The sequence below is a fragment of the Aulonocara stuartgranti genome (genome assembly GCF_965226115.1).
Source record: "Aulonocara stuartgranti genome assembly, chromosome: 3".
Taxonomy (NCBI): domain Eukaryota; kingdom Metazoa; phylum Chordata; class Actinopteri; order Cichliformes; family Cichlidae; genus Aulonocara; species Aulonocara stuartgranti.
Genome location: NC_138941.1, coordinates 9085429 through 9102728, shown reverse-complemented (window position 1 = coordinate 9102728; position 17300 = coordinate 9085429). Strand labels below are relative to the sequence as shown.

Sequence of the window (17300 nt, the reverse complement as noted above, 5' to 3'; positions counted from 1 at the left end):
TTGTTATTGACAGAGATGACGTTTGTGTGTCAGTGATGCAGTGACTGTTGTTGTTACCTGTACAGGCTGGTTAGACTCTATGAAACAGATCATACAGATCTCTGCATGTTAGAAGAGACTATTAAAGGTCATGAATGAGACAAAGGCAGGGAGGCGTCCTTTACAGCTAAACAGCAGAGTGAGAGAACAGCCAGCACCTCTACATTTATCACATTATACAGCACATGTATGATACTGACAGGGATGAGAAGAATTTAGTGATTCTGATCCCATCATTGATATTACTTATTGATTCTCAGTAGCTCTGCTCTGACAGTCACCACCATCACTGAGCAGCATATCAAAGACATTTGTGCACATTAACTGCATGTTGTGGCTCAAATGTTTGTGCATGTTGGAGGCATTTCCTCTTTGTTGTGATCAGTGTTGGTCATTACTCAAAACAGTCATTATTACACATATTACACAGAACACTTTAATTAAAAGTAATGGAGTACGTTACTTCATTACTCCTCATAACATTACTTTGATGTTAAAATGAACAAATGAGCATGTAACAACATAAAGCTGAGGTACAGCCCCACACACCAACACAGATCCTGATGAGGTCACGTGATGTTTCTCTGAGTGTTTATGAACACAAATCAAAGATGAAACAGCACAAAGACACTTCAAAGTGATTCTACTGTAGAAACATGAACAGGTAGAAACCTGCAGCCTGACTGCTCATCACTTTGTTACCTGTTCAAGTTCAGCAGCAGCAGCTCACTTTATCACGGTGCTGGTCTGGGGTCAGTGTTTACTCAGCTTTAACCTCACTCTGGGTTCTAGGTTAGCTTAGCGTTAGCTTAGCGTTAGCATGCTGTGTGCTAGCTTAGCGTCAGAGCTCTGCAGGTGTCTCGTGTGTAAATATTAATCACAGTGACAGTAAAGGAGGTAAAGGGCTGTGACGTCATCACGTACGCTGCGTCCTCTGTGGGCTCTGAGTGAACTCAAAGTACAAACTACAAGTACACAAACACGAACGTAGCTCAGAGTGGCGGACACACTCGGCCTCGTTGGTCCAGCTGTGAGTCCGTTACCGTGAACTATGGAGCGGCAGATTTGTGCTGAACTAAGCTGCACACAGCTGATGTTAGCCAGGAAACATTACACACTGACTTTAATGGAGAGACCGGAAATACAAACACACACAGTTTGTTGTGTGAAGAAATCAAACACGAGCTGAACAAACAGTAAAGTTCCTAAAGACAAACTGTTAAAGGAGGAAACAAAGCAAACTTACAGTTTCTTCACACACCAACAACAAGCTCCACTCCACACCTGGACACTAAACACGGACACACAGGTGAGCTGCTTCCTGGAAGGAGGCGGGGCTCCACCTGAAACTCAGCACAGGTGGGAGGGGCTCAGCTCTGTGTGTGCTGATGTGTTAACTTTAAAAATATGCCGTCTGACTGCTCAGACTGAGTCAGAGTAAAGTTCACATGCTGACGTGTGGAGACATGAAACCTTGTTGTAGCTGCAGGTGTGAACACACTGATCCCAGATCAGCTCTGCTGTATTTGTAACATGAACATTTCTGCTGCAAAGCTTCAAATGTTCAGCATGTTTCTCTGTTTCCAGTCTATAGATCCAGTCACACTTTCTACCTTCACCTGTGCAGTAAAGACTGAGAGCAGAGCTGAAAGCAAGCGTCCAATCAGTGAGCAGCATCAACACCTGAGCTTCATTCAGACTCTGTTATTGAAGATGTTGTTGGTACAAAGTTCATCTGCTGCTCACATGAATCCATGAAAGATTTATTTCACTGAATGTTTCTTCAAAGCTCATTTCAACCTGTTGAAGTCATGAATGAAAGTGCAGACTGAGAGTGGATCACATGATGTTTGAGGTGTGTCATGTGACATGTTCAGTATTGTCACACATGTCTAGATTGTCCCTGATATCATAACTGCTCAAACACTGATGATTATATTTGAAGAATTATTCCTGATGGCAGCAAAGTTTGAATGGAGCTCTCTGTCTGTGCTGATTTGTCGCCCTCTGGAGGTCAAAGCACAAACTGCATGATGATCACTGTAACCACCACAGAGACAGGAAGTGTTTTTATGACTGAAACACTGAAATGATGCTAACGGCTGTCGTTAGGCTCACTGACAGCAGTGCTGATGTGTTCATGTCAAACACTGGCTCAGGTCAGACTCCTTCATCCTTCTCCAGCGTGAGGCCGCCCTCAGACCCACAGGAGCTCTGACCTTTGACCTCCTGACCCTAACCATTTTAGTCTTGTTGCATCTGCAAATCCATCCAAACTGTAGCCGAGCAAAAGAAGCTGGAAGCTGTTCTATGAATGATGTTGTTGAAGGAGCTTGGAAAGAAAAGCGTCTGGACTTCTTTAAGTTGCTTGAAGAGGGACATGGACGTCTTAACGCCCACTTACATCCTGGGACATTTGATCACAGGAAATCACATGATAGCGTGGGGCTAGATCTCACAATGGGTTCACCCAAAACCTTGGCTGATTGAGACCCACACCCGTTCTCACACCGTAGCTCGTTTGATTAGGTAGAGGATCAACAGGGGCTCCGTGTCCCTGAATTTAAACTGAATCTAAACACACCGTGCACAATGCCAAGTTAGATAATGGTTAAAAGAACAAGATAAGAATAAATCAAAAGATAAAATAAGGATAAAAAATAACTTTAAAAAATAAAATAAAAAGATAAATAACTGCAAATAAGTACAAATAAGTAACTGAAGACACGTGTGGTCTGCAGATGTCGATGTACATGGATGTACATGGAGTTTAATGTGCAAAATGAACTTAGTGTGCAAAGTGACCTGATGTGCAAACTGCAGTTTGAGGTCGGTCAGCTGTTCAGGAGTCTGATAGCAGTGGGGAAGATGGAGTTGTTGAGTCTGGATGTTCTACATTTCACACTTCTGAACCTTCGTCTCGAGGGCAGAGGTGTGTCTCTCCTCTGGACTCTGTGATGGTAGCTGCTCTGCAGAGAGGGCAGCGGGGTCCTGATGATCTTCTCCACAGTTGTTATCACTCTCTGCAGGCGTTTGCGGTTTGCAGTAGTGCTGCCGTACCATGCAGTGATGCAGCTGTCAGGCTGCTCTCCACAGTGCAGCTGTAGAACCTGCTGAGGATCTTGGCCAACATACCAAATTTCCTCAGCCTCCTCAGGAAATACAGCAGCTGCTGAGCCTTCTTGACCAGCTGTGTGAGTTTGAGTCCCTCACTGACTCAAACTCCTTCAGTGACACTTGCAGCCTTGCAGATTAGTTTGCTGATCCTGATGCATCTCTGCAGCTGATGCTGTCCCCCAGCAGACAACAACAACATAGATGCTCTCACTAGTCCACTTTACCCTCTAATCACATCTCTGACATCTGCAGGTTGCTCCATAGAGACTCTTGTGCAATGCCAGGTGTTTGTGTTTGTCTGTAGGTACACATTAGATATGACCATAGACGCACACACACAAGTGAACACAGCAGCACAGATGGTTTCCACCTGCTTCCCTCTTTCTTCACACAACTGTGAGGATGATGAAGAGGTTTCAGGACGAGGTGGTCAGCAAGCACAGGATAAAGCAGGGCCATGAAACTCTCTGGTGCAGCAGATGTTTAATCAGACTCAGCTTTAGGCTTCTTTTCCCACCTGGCAGCAAAGTAACAGCTTCACTAATGTGAACAGTCACAATGTTAAACGTTTCTATATCTTCATATATTTTTATCTGTTGATGCTGCAGAATAAAGTCTGTTAACAGAGTGCAGGATGTGTAGAGCAGGTCCAGCTCTCCCTTTACTGTGTCCACTTTCATCAGCCCCTGTGAAGTGACACAGAGTGCATGTGTGTCTGTCAGCTGTTGTTTGTTGTGAAGGATGGAACAAATGAACACACACTTTTAGAGAAATCTGAAAAAGCAACACGTGCTTGGGCTCCTTCTGTGCTCGTCTTCATTAATGCTGATCTTTCTTTCCTGTTTGTTCTTTGGCACAAGCTTCAGTCTTTTCTCCCAGGGCTCCTTCACACTTAGAAACACACCTACATTCATTTATACACAAACATCATGAAACAAAGGCTTTGTAAAAGAGGACATGAGATCCTCTCTGAACAGCACATTCATATCAAACACAGGACTGAACAGGATATACTGAGTCTGTGCTGTTTTCATTGTTACTTGCTGAGTATTTTTCCAGTGTTTGAAATGTGACTCAAGTCTGATTCTTCTACTGTGTGTGAACTCTAAGCAGCTGCATTAAACAGCTGCTTTTCAAACCAGGCTCAATCCTATGACTCTGTGAATGTAAACTTTTGTCACCTGCATGAATAACAATCCTTGATCTAGTCAGGACTGCAGTGCTCCTGTGATCCCAGCTTATAGATGGAGGCTAGCATGAGAGGCTCACCAGCTAAAGCAGCACACCTGGGTCTCCCAGCCTATTAAAAGCAGCCCTTTGCTTCACCTGCTTCACTAAACATTATTATTATTATTTAAGCAGAGTGGTGTGATTCATGTAGGCATTGCTGTGTGACAGGAGGACTTTTCTTGAAACAGCTCGTGTGACGTGAGCTGACGTAAAAACAGTGATGTTAGCTTGATTCTCTGGGCTAAAACTATTTTAAAAAGAGGGTCAATCATGCAAATCTGCCAATAGAAGCCAAAGTTACAGCCCCTCAGAGTTTAAAGAGAAAAGGCCCGTTTCCAACACTCGGTTGTGCAAAGGGAAACAGGCCCACAGTGCCTGAGTGTGTGGGTAATTCTTCAAATAATATTCAAAAGCAAACATTTTTAAGCATGTAAATAAAATTCAATCATTTCTGCTCTTCAATACCTAAGAAATGAAAACTGGCAGATGGTCCCAAAATGTGAAACGCCTGGCTATCTGTGCATTTAGTGCTGCAAGTTTTCACTGTTTACCTTCAGAAGCATAAATCTCTGCACAGATAATGTTCATATGTGGATTCCTGGTTTCTGCAGTTAATTGTGACCCAAAGCGTATTTTTAAAGTGGTTCCAGGCAATAAAGTCTAAAAATAAATACATCTACTTCCTTTTTCTGTGTTCCAGCCTCAGTGACTCTGACACAGTGCTGTAATATTTACACCTCTGATGAAAGCAGAGTTTGTAGTTGCAGAAATACTCGACTCATTTTGGGCATTTACGAGCAGGAACCTCAGAAAGCCCCTCGCTGCTTCACTGGTTAAGAAGCAAAGCAAACATTAGTTCACAGTGATGTTAATTAAGGCCCAAAGTTTAGGAACGAACGTCAGCACTTCACTAATGAATGTAATGCTGATTCATGTGCTTGTTTTGTAATGTGCATGTTGTGCGTTGCTATTTCCCATATTCTTTGGCACTGATAGATGAAGAGTCTCAGGCAGGACCGAGGCTGCCAGCTGCTGACAGTGAGCAGGGAGAGAGCAGCAGAAGCTGGGCAAGAGCAGGGCACCTTCAGCCCCCTTCATCAGTCAGAAATCATTTGGGTGTCTGTGTGAAATGTCTGATTTTTAAAATCTTTTTGTAGACATATTTATTAAATGTTTAACAATTATATAGAAGAAAGACAATGTAAAGAACAAAACATGACAAAACAAAAATGAGTTGAAGTTATGAACTGTTTCTGAGAGACAAATAACACCAGGATCCTTTTTGTGTAGCTGACAGCTGGTAACTGTGCAGGGGGGGGTCTAGCAAAGTGTTGCCAGGGGGGCAGGTAGGGCATTAACAGGGAGAGGGGGGCACAAAGAAATACTTTTCTTTCTTGTTCTCATTTAAAATGTCTCACTTTTAATAAATAATTATCTGAATCTTACAACAAACGTTTTCATCTGATGTAAAATGTATAGAAATCCATTATTGTACATAGTCATTTTTTAGGGTCCCATCATAATTTCTTCAGAAGTAAGTACTGCATATGATGCCAGTGTTTCCCACATTTTCTAGATTCTGCACCAGTACTGTGTGTAAAATGCATCAAAAAGTCCGTTTGATTCTTTCTCAGCTGTCTTTCTGTCTCCTTTCACTTTTTAAAGGTTGCCATGTTAGAAAACATATTTTGCCCTGCCGTGCTGTTTATTGATGTGGCAAATGAAAGGTTTATGAAAACATATCTAAATCTGTCATCAGTAATCAGCAATGATCATGTCTCACCTCTAGTCTCTGTCTTAATGTCAGGTTTCCACCGTGTGTTGTAGATGTTCAGGAGGTTAACTCGACCAACAGTCTACTTCCTGTTTAGAATACCAGGACAGGGAGGATGGTGCAGGTTTAAGTTTATTAGACTGATGCATGTATACCAACAAGACAGCGTCCATCACTGTGACAACAGCGTTTGTTTTCATTCAAAGGCTTCATGGTTTTTCCTTTAATACCTGGGGGGCCGGTCTCCAGTCAAAATGCCCGGGACCATTTTTTGTCCCAGTCCAGCCCTGGTGTCAGATCTGCATGCAGTGTCAATGAGACGATCAACAACAGATCAGACAAAACACTCAGGCGGACACTCCTCTGTAGAAGGAAACATGGAAAGTGTGAGGTAATCAGTGCACAACATCACTTTGTATTTCAGGCTGTTTTTATATAGAACTTCAGCACCAATGTAAAAGTTCTGGTTTTAGGAAGATGAAGAACATTTTCAGGAAGGATGCCGTCTGCAAGCAGAGCTGCTTGAACCTCAGCGCTGAGGTCCAGACTACTTCCTGTGAAGCCACGTGATGTAAATCTGCTGCTGTAACTTCACAGTTTACTGAAGCTAAATGCAACGTTACCATATAATCTGTTTTCAACAAAGGTTTCACTCCGTCCGGTGTTGATGGAATGATTCAGGCCGTACTCGTCAGGCTTCCCGTCGACCACACGCATTTCAGTCACAAACCCCGTGACTGACAACAAGGGAAACAGCAGAAGAAAAGATGTGAAAAATACTGGATGATGATGATGGAGGATTAACCGCGGTGGCTAAACTGTTTCCTGTCTTTGTGGGCGTACTCACAGGGAAGTTTCCAGGCACGTCAGTCTTGGTGGCTAAAGTCTCCATTTTCCAACATGTATCGCTACAGGTGCAAAGACACAACATTAATCATCAGTGTAAATATTTTAATGCTGTCCAAACGGTGTTTGCTTTGTCTGTCCTCTCGCGCTCACAGAGGAAACGAGGACGCCACCTTCAACCCATCTTCAGTTGGCTCAACCATGGCCGGACTTCCTGTTGGCTTTGTGACAGCAAACCACTTGAAATGAGAGCAAACTGCAGTCAAGCACCACTTACAGCAACCTGTGGACACGCAAATGGAAAGCACTGAGAATCATACAGAAGCATAAGAGCTATTTATTGTAACACGTGTGTGTGTGTGTGTGTGTGTGTGTGTGTGTGTGTGTGTGTGTGTGTGTGTGTGTGTGTGCACGTTAATAGTACACTGATGTATGTTAGTTTGATTTTTGCTATATCTGAGAAAACAACTGCAGAATTTTACATCAAAGTTTCCAAAGCTGATGTTTTGTTGTTCACTCTGTTTTATATTCATATAGTTTGTTGTTTTTAAATCAGTGGACAAAATAAATATTATCACACAAAATCCAGGGTGAAACATAACCAAATAACCTAAATGGTGAAGTCATTATAGAAGTACATGTTGCAAAGGTCAGCCTCCTGTATAGACTGCTAAACTGTCTGGGGGGGCCTGCCTGTCCTCGTTGGATAAGCTCCACCCCTTTTCCATAAGACGGAGACATTTGTATGAAAATAGATGGGCAGTAAAATAAAAAATAAAAAATATTATGGATGACTCTGTAAATCAAAGTCGGCCTGAGGCAGAAGCAGAAACCATGAGGAGCACAGCACCACTCCCAGAAGGGCACGAAGTGAAGCCATAGCTGCTGAAGAGTGAAGACGTGATGATGGAGGAGATCACAGATGAAGATCTGCTGCCTGCTGACTCTTTATATAGAAGAGTGAGACTATCTCCCCACCAGCAGCTGCACTTATACAAACCCCAGGTGCTGGGATGGCTTTGAACATGTGACATTTTCTGCAAACACATGGACAGTTTCATAAGCACAAAGATTATTCCTGCAGCGGCAGAATCGTATCCACTGTGTGAGAGGTGAACGTCAGACAGTTCTTAGAAAATGTAGTTTCTCTTTAAGCTTTTAACGTCTCTTTTACCCCCATTTGTCTAAAACTACTTGACAGCCCTTCATGTCAGAGGTTTATTACCTGTGCAGGATGGAGCACATGGTCTCAGTCAGGCTGGACACGATCACTCCTACAGGAAGTAAATGTGATTTTATTTCACCTGTGAAATGATGAAAAACAGCAGAATAGCTCACGCTAACAAACGGGTGTTGAAATGTTTCATTTTCTGCTGTTTCACAGGTCAAAAAGGGCGTCGAAGCAAACTGAAGCTGAGCTGCTGCTGCTGTTGTAGTGCAGCATCTGCTGTGTGCTTCATCAGAGAACCTTCTGTACACAGCAGACAGAGGCTGCTGCCACTGAAGTCCATCTGCTAGAGAGCTTTAAACACTGGTTATTGAAGTGGCTTTGATGATACTGATACACAGTCTTTGCTGCTGTCACAGGACAGGGATCCACCAGGGAGTAGTTGTCAGGATAAAGAGCCTTCGCTTCTCTAAATATAAACTGGATACTTGTAGGAAACTTTGGGAAGCAGCATTTTTCCTCATATCGTCTAAACTGAAGTTAGCTCAGGTGCTTCTTCCATACTTGCTCTGCAGAAAGCCAAAGAGTTTGGAGCTCTGCAAACATTTGCAGCACAGCTGGATGTTTGTAACTTTGGTCACCTCTGTATCATCCCTCAGATTCTTTCTGCACAGCTTTGAAACCATGACAGCACGAGTGATGCTGAGGAGACGTCCAGTTTAAACAGACCTTTATTCCTGGAACACAAACACATGAAGTGATGCTGCTAAAGAAGAACATTTAATCGCACTAATGAATCAAGCATCTGTTTGTCTGTCAGTCTGTCAACAGTTCCTCTGATCGACTTCAGACTTGGTGGGTGTTTTGTTTTTGCAGCGGTCAAAGTCGATCAGCGTGTTGCTTTGTCTGCTGTAAATCTGCCTGTACAAAGGGAAACATGCATGTTTTAGATGCAAACTCACAACATGGCTGCATTTTTGTGATTATGTGTATTTTATATTGATTTATTCTATTATGTTTTGTATATGAATCTTTACAAGTGTGTCGATACAAAGGCTTGATTAAAACAAAGGTCTCAGCTGTGCTGTTAGGGATGCTCTCATATTTGTTTCAAATGTAATAAATCAAAGGATTTCAGGCTTTTCATCCTTTTTATTTGTTTGGTTCTAACAGCAGCTGGATAAAAACATGCAGGTGATGAATATAATTGTGTGATATTATGAGCATTGTGAATAAAGAAAGAGCAGAGATAGTAAAAAGGAAACAGGTGATGGACGTGAGATTTTCAGAACAAAAGCTCCTCAGTGAGACGATCACCTGGACACAAGGTCAGGCAGCTGGGACTCATCTAGAGAGCAAAATGGAAAAGTGATCTGTGCAGAACATCACTGTTGATTGCAGTTATTTACATCAGACTTCTTCTCTGAGATAAGAGCAGCATTTGTGGGAAAGATGACAGTATTTCCAGGCTGGATGCTGTTTGCAGGGAGAACTGAATGAAAGTCTCCTGCACCTCAGCGCTGAGGTCCACACCTGTGAACACAGATGAGGTCAATCTGCTGCAGCACGTAGAGCTTTACTGATCAGCAGGTTCAAAGGATTCAGCAGAGCGTAGAGTCAGAGCTAAATGCCACATCACCATAGAGTTTGTTAACAACAGCTTTCTTTGCCCTTTGTCTCGATGGACTGAATCAGGGATACTCGTCATACTTCACCTCAACCACGTCACTGAGAGACCCCAGCCTGACACAGCAGCAGAGATGATGAAAGCAGAAACAGCAAACAGATGCTTCAGTTGTGTTTCTCTCTGTGTGTGCGCTCACGCCCACTTGTGTGTGTGAACTTTCCACGTACCTCAGCTTGTTTCTCCAACATGAGCCATCAGGGCTGAAAAACATCACTAACACATGAATTCTTTCTCTTTTTGTTATCACCTGTGATCATGTGTCTCATGTTTCTGTCATTCACCAGTTCTTGTATAGTTACGTGTAACTAGACTTCTGTGGGACGTAAATGATTGTTTTGTATGCAGATCTGTACAAAGGATGTAAACACTTGATTACAAAGGAGATCTCAGCTGTGTTGTTGTGGATGGACTTCAACGTATTTGTTAAAAAAGAGAATAAAGCAAAGTGTTTTAGCTGTTTGGGAGTTTTTGTTTGATTCGATTCAGTTTTATTTCTATGGAGTCAAATAATAAGAAAGGCTCTAGAACAGCCCTGAGTTTGTCCAGGTGACACTCCTCTGAAGAACAAAGACAAAGAGGAAGAAGGGGATTCGTTTTCAAGTCTTGTTTCTTTCAAAATAAAAGCTGAAATGTTTTGGAAGCATGATAATATTTTCAGCCAGGATGCCGTCTCCAAGGAGACCTGCACCTCAGCGCTGAGCTCCACATCACGCCCTGTGAAAGCACAGATATAAATCTGCTGCAGTGAGAAGAACTTTACCCAACACAAGTGTAGAAGTAGACATTTGACTTTACCTACAACCTGTTAACAACAAAGCTTTCATTGCCTCTGCTGTTGATGTCATGTAGGACTAATCATACTTCACATCAGCCATGCACACGTCAGAGGATCTCCAGGCTTTCAGTAATAAAGCCAAGCAGATGATGTGAACATAGCAATAGTAAAACATGCATCATAATCAGCTGTATGTGTCGACTATGTGGCACCTCAGTCTTGTTGGCATGAAGAAAAGTTGTGTAACATGTAGCATAAGGGCTGCAAAGACATCATGTAGACAGCAGTCGTCTGTTAGTCGTAACGTATCTCCTGTTAAAGAGTTAAATGTGCGTTCTCCATCTCTGTCCCCTCACAGCTCGCCGTACACCAACTCCAGCTGTGGTAACCATGGCTGTGCCCATCAACACGCTGAAGCTGAGACGCCACCCGTCACTCTGGCGACTCCAATAGGGTTACCTGTCAGCTGTGGACGCATGAAAGGAAAACAGCAGAAACACAGACATGTTTACTGGAACATTTCCTATTGACAGCTTTATGGAAAAGTGGGTTTAAACACTTTTCTATGTTTTATTTTGTTTATTTATGGATTTATTGTGAAAGGAATTTCAAAGGTTTATATTTGATAATATTTGAACCTTAACATAACCATGGCTGTGCCCATCAACACGCTGAAGCTGAGACGCCACCCGTCAAAATAAAAGTCTTAGTTCTGATATTTTGTAATGAGTTTGTAGATTTCCCACAGCTGATCGTAACAGCAGGCTGCCGGTTTGAAGAAGCCAGTTCAGGAATACTGGAACAGAAGCTAAACAAAGTCCTGCTGTGAACAGCAGCAATATGGATTTTACACATCCATCCATCTTTTCAGCTCAGGGTCGTGTGTGTGTTTGCACCATGTTTACAGAAACTGGAACGTGACTCCACTTGTGGACAAAATGAGCGTCGCCAAGAGTTTGAAGGCGTTTTTGAGACTAAACATGGTGTTTTAGTGTCAGAGGTACGATTAGGTTGTGGTTAGGTTTAGGGCTGAAGGTTAGGGTTAGGCATTCAGTTTTTAGGGTTAGGTAAAGCATTACATCAATGTTCCCACGGAGATATGAAAACAGGACTGTGTGTGTGTAACCCTATCCCAGCTGTTATTAGGCAAGAAGCAGTTAAACTGTGGGAGGATGTCAGGGTACCAGGAGAGAATCAGACATGGATTCAAACCCAGGACCTTCTTGCTGAGAGCAGGTTGATCCCACCTACAAAGATCATCTGTTTAAACGTGCGCTGTAACTGAGTATTTTTTAAACATGAGAAACCGAATATAAGGGTTGCTCTGCCACTGCTGCCTTGACCGGTTACCTCATTTTATCCAGTGACCACGTTGGCAGCATCAAAGCTGAGTAAGGCCACGCCCACACTTACACCGGGATTTTTGAAAACGCAGATTTTTCTGAGCGTTTGCGCCTTTCATCCACACGTAAACGGCGTTTTCACTGAAAACTGAGATTTTTGAAAAAGTCTTGTTAAGTCTAATTGTTGAATGTTGCCATTGTGTTTCTTAAATTTGTACAGTCTTAGTTCAAGCAGTAGGATCAAAGCCATTCCTTTGATCCTGACCACCTCTCCAGCCACTCTGTGCTGGGGGAGGTTTTATTGTAGATACATCCTATCTGAAAGATCTGTTTCTATTGATGTAAGCTTCCTGGGTTTATGACCCTTTGGTCAGCAGGAGGTCTGACACTCACACACACACACACACACTCACACACACACACACACACACACACACACACACACACACACACACACACACACACACACACACAGTGTATACATTTACATACAGTGCCTTGTCTTTGTAACCAAAGGGGGTTGCAAGGGGAGGTGTTTAGTAAACTATTGTTTGAAGTTTGTCAATAAAAGGCAGCGAGAGGAGGCCATCATGGGGTCATTTGTGGTGCTGGACACAGACGAGGCCTCCCTTGCACAAGTAATCGATCAATCGACTGTCTTGTTTTCTTCATGATGAATAAGTCTCTAGAATTAGTGGGGTTTGTGGAAACACAGACCCAACACATATAGCTGCAGGTCAAAGGTCAGAAACGCCCGCTCTTTGTACGGGTCAGGAGTTAGTACTGCAGAGGTCAGAGGTCAGCTTGCTGACAAACCATTTGAAACAGTTTGGAGCTAAAAGCACAACAGCAGAGGAAAGAAGAGACACTGCAGAGATGATGCAAAATATTGTGTTTTGTTCTCAGCTGTCAAAAAGTGTAACACACGTGTTCCAGCACAGCCTTTGTGTACTTTCACTTCTCCATACTGTCCATTGGAAATCCTGTTTGTTACTTTTTGATTTCAGTCCATGTGTCCAAAGCAAACTTCTGTCCCACACTTTCTCTGCTGACTCTTCACCGATGCTCAGATGATCTCAGATGATTTCACCAGAACTCATCAAAATTCGGGCTCCACAGAAACCCAGACGTCACTAAACAAGCGTAACAAGCAAAGTGAAAACTGGTCGTTCAGCTTTATTGACCAAAGATAAGCTCACATGTCACCTCATGACACAGACACTTATTTCCACAGCATGCACGAGGACTGACAATAAGTGTCTATAAAGCCACTTCTATCTGCCACACCTGTGCTTCTGTCATGGTTGCTCTCCTCTCACTCTGTCATTTATCCACAGTCTGCCTCCCTCTGCTCCGTCAGCTGACGTCCTCTCTACACCACCTGCTGTGTTTTATCCTGCAAAAACACATTTAAGAAGCGTTGCACCGAGTAACGGGAGGAACTGCTATAAAATACATTTAAAGGAGGTGGTGCTGAGTGCTGTGACTGGGGTCCCACCACTGACATCACGGGTGGAGGACATGTTGGAAAACTGCTACAAAGTGCTGTGCAGCCAGCAGAGCTTACAGTCTGTCCTGTGTGTCATACAGGCTCTCACACTTAGTGTTTCTGTGACACATTGAAGAGAAGTTTGTGTTGTTCACAGTTGTGCTTGTACTGAGTGACAGCTGACATGACCTAACAGGAATAATGTGTCTGTGCTGAATGAGAAGTAACACACAATGAAGTCTTGATGCATCTCAATCATCCAGGAAAGTGAGTCTGTTGCTTCTGTTCATCTGGACGCAGCGTTTTGTGGGAGAAACGTGTCGTCATCATCAGGTGACGTCTTCAGTCTCAGCTGCAGGTTTCAGTCTTACAAACAGGACATTTGCATAAAGACTGAAAGCAGCTGCAGGAACGATGGGCTGGGAGCTCCGTTCCTTCATCTTAATTATGCAGATTCTCAGGACCATTGATCAACAACCACTGATCCATGTCCATGAGTCCCATTCACAGAGATGTGGGAATGGCTGCAGTCACAGCATGTAAGATGGAAATAAATGAGAAGTATTTAGCTGAAGTGGATTTGATTTATGTTACTTCTTTTTTAACTTGTAGTTCTACATTGGAAGATTATTGTGATATTGAAATATAAAAATACATTTATATTCTATTATTTTCTCAAAATAAGCGTCACACTCCATAAATGCACGCCGAAACGCCTGCATTTATGGAGACTTTCAGCCCCAGGTAGGCCAGTTATGGATCTTGGGATCCACATTATGTCAGCAGCTGTTCTCCACCGTGAACTGTGTTCAAACAAACACGCTCACGCCTCACAGACGACAGCTTACAGTCCTGTAGAGATAAAGTGACTTCGTACAGCCCCGTCTTCAGTCTTGTGGAGATGATCTCGACGCTTTGGTGGATGTTACTAGCTCCTGTGCAGTATTTTGTAAAGACATGATTATACCCCGTAAGCGCGTTAAAATTTACGCTAACAATAAGCCATGGGTCACTAAAAGTGTCAAATCCTGTTTAAGGAAAAAGAGACAGGCCTTTAAAGAGGGGCTGTTACCGATTTTCAGACAGCTACCAAGGAAATGAAAATCGAGATCTTGAAAGCAAAACAGACAAAAACCTTCTTGAAAGCAAATTTGCTGCAAAAACTTTTGGGTCTGCCTGGACTTGTATGAAAACCATAGCAGGGTTTCAAAATCCCCAGAGCAGCAGTCAGGTCATTTTAGATGTTTTAATTCAGACAGAGATTTTCAAATGCTTTAAACATGTTTTATGCTCGTTTTAGTTCTTCTGATTTCAGCGAGGATATTTGGGAACTGAAACAGAAACTGAGAGATACTCAGCACTTTATCATTGAACTCAGCGATGTTAAAAAGGCCTTTCATACAGTCAATGTGAACAAGAGCCAGGTCCTGATAATATTAGTGGCCGCCTAATTAAATCTTGTGCTGATGAACTCAGGCCTATATTTCAGGTTATTTTTAACAAATCCTTGCAAACACAACATGTGCCCTCTCTTTGCAAAGAAGCAGTCGTGGTTCCTGTCCCTAAATCTAAACGACTTCAGGCCTGTTGCCTCACTTCAGTTGTAATGAAAGTCTTTGAAAAAATCCTCAGAAATGTGATTATGAAGAGACTGAAGGTCAGCTGGATCCAATGCAGTTTGCATACAGGCCCAACAGAGGAGTGGAGGACGCACTTTTGACTTTACTAAATCTGATTCTTAAACATGTAGAGAGTAAAGGGACTTTTGCAAGACTTCTTTTCATTGATTTTTCTTCGGCTTTTAATACAACACAGCCCCATATTTTAATTAAAAGACTTTTAGAACAGTTTGAAATCAGGAAAAACCTGCTGGGCTGGATTTTAGATTTTCTAACTGACAGGTCACAAAGAGTGAGAATAAATGGGGTTCTGTCTGACCCAGTGTTCTCCTCCACAGGTTCTCCTCAAGGCTGCGTCCTATCGCCCTTATTATTCACTCTCTACCTGCTGGAAGAATGTAGGAGGTTGAGACAGGATCTCAACACTTGGTGTCTGCAACAAAAGACAACAACATGTGGGCCGATCGTGGCTCAAGAGTTGGCAGCTCGTCTTGTAATCGGAAGGTTGCCGGTTCGAGCCCCGGCTTGGACATGTTGTGTCCTTGGGCAAAAAAGCACTTTGGGGTCCTTAGGGACGAGTAAAGCGCTCTACAAATACAGGCCATGTAATGGCAGAAACATTCTCTAGTGTAAATCCTGACTAGTTCATTAACTACAGATCAGTTTCAGTGAACATTATTCACAGAGGGATCTGAGTTCCTTATACCAGACTCTACAGAAACTGTAACACTGTGCAGCTCTGCGACTCAACAATATGACAACAATGTAACACACACTAGAATCATCAAATAAAGCCCCACTAACCACTAGAACTAGAACTAACTAACTAGCACTGGACACTTGCATATTAGAGATTTCTACCACCATAGGAGGCGAGATATCATCCTTGAACCAGAGCATCCAGCCCTCAATTTCGGACATAAAAAGCGACGTGGCCAGGCATGATAACACTTTGACTGAACTGCAGGACTGTGCCTCGAACCACTCTGACACCATCGCCACTCTCCAGGCCACTGTGGAGCGTTTGTCTGCGGAGGTAAAGAAGTTAGATGAGAGATGTGGAGCTCTTGAGGCACTCCAGGAGGAATAATTTAAGAACTGCAGGAATACCAGAAGGCACAGAGGGACCCAAGATGACTGAGTTGGTTCACACCTGTTGGCGGAGGCGCTATCTCTCGAGGAGAAGCCACTCATCGATCGAGCACATAGAGTGAATCGCCAGCGTCCCAAACAAAGTCATCTTCCTCGGCCCATCATCTTGAGATTGCACTACTACCACATTGGTGAGGAGATTCTGCTGAAAGCTGCAGAGAACAAGAACCTGATGTATAAGGGTTTTTAAAATAAACATCCTCCCAGATTTCCCTCCCTCTGTTGGAAACGCAGAGCCGCATTTGCAAATATGAGAGGAAGACTACGTGGGATGACCGGCGTCAGGTACAGACTGCTATACCCTGCAAAGCTGTTAGTGACCCATGGTGATGTGAGGAAAAGCTTTAGCGATCCCAAAGAGACCGTAGACTACGCGGAGAAGCACCTCTCCCACCCACCTTCAAATGTATTAAAAGCAAGGATATATCTATATGTCTAACGCTGACACAGCACTGTGTTTCTTCTTTTCCCTTTATATTCCATGTAAAGGTGAATATGGAGCGTTTATGGAGCTCGTTTATTGACCAGCTGTCAGTTAGAAGGTAAGAGTTACTAGGTTAACAGAGGTTAGCAGTAACAGTACGGGGAAGTATATTGTGTTGTTCTTTTGTTGTTTTTATTTTATCCTACTTTACTTTGTTATTTTGATTTTACCTGTTGTGAGTGCTTCCCGTAATTCTCCTTTTTCTTGCGCCGCTGCGGCCAGAGTTCACAACATTACATATTTTTGTATCTATAAACAGGAAGCTGACACTCTCCAGACTTTATCAAAGGTGTGAGCGTCACAGCAGAGGCCTTTGTGTCAACGTAGCTGAAGACAAAACACAGAAACACATGAAGGAGATTTTCCTGGCCTGGATTTTATACAAATATTCTGCAGTACATCAAAAATGAAAGAAAACCATTAGTCAACATATGAACATCACCTCTGAAGTTACAGAGCTTTGATTGGAGACACAGCTGAGCGTTTTGCATTTTGCATAATTAATTACATAATTAATTATGTAACCATAATTAAATGGTTACATCATCTTTAAAGTCCCCAGAGATCAGGAAAAGGG

General features: G+C 42.9%; 2 protein-coding genes across 2 annotated transcripts in view; one reads left to right on the top strand and one right to left on the bottom strand.

Annotated features, from left to right (window-relative positions):
* LOC309702207 (protein NLRC3-like) overlaps nucleotides 1-17300 on the bottom strand; it is a 131156-nt gene that overhangs the window by 25142 nt on the left and 88714 nt on the right. The gene's annotated exons all lie outside the window — the stretch shown is intronic.
* LOC309702308 (uncharacterized protein) overlaps nucleotides 1-17300 on the top strand; it is a 73763-nt gene that overhangs the window by 32094 nt on the left and 24369 nt on the right. The window lies entirely within an intron of this gene.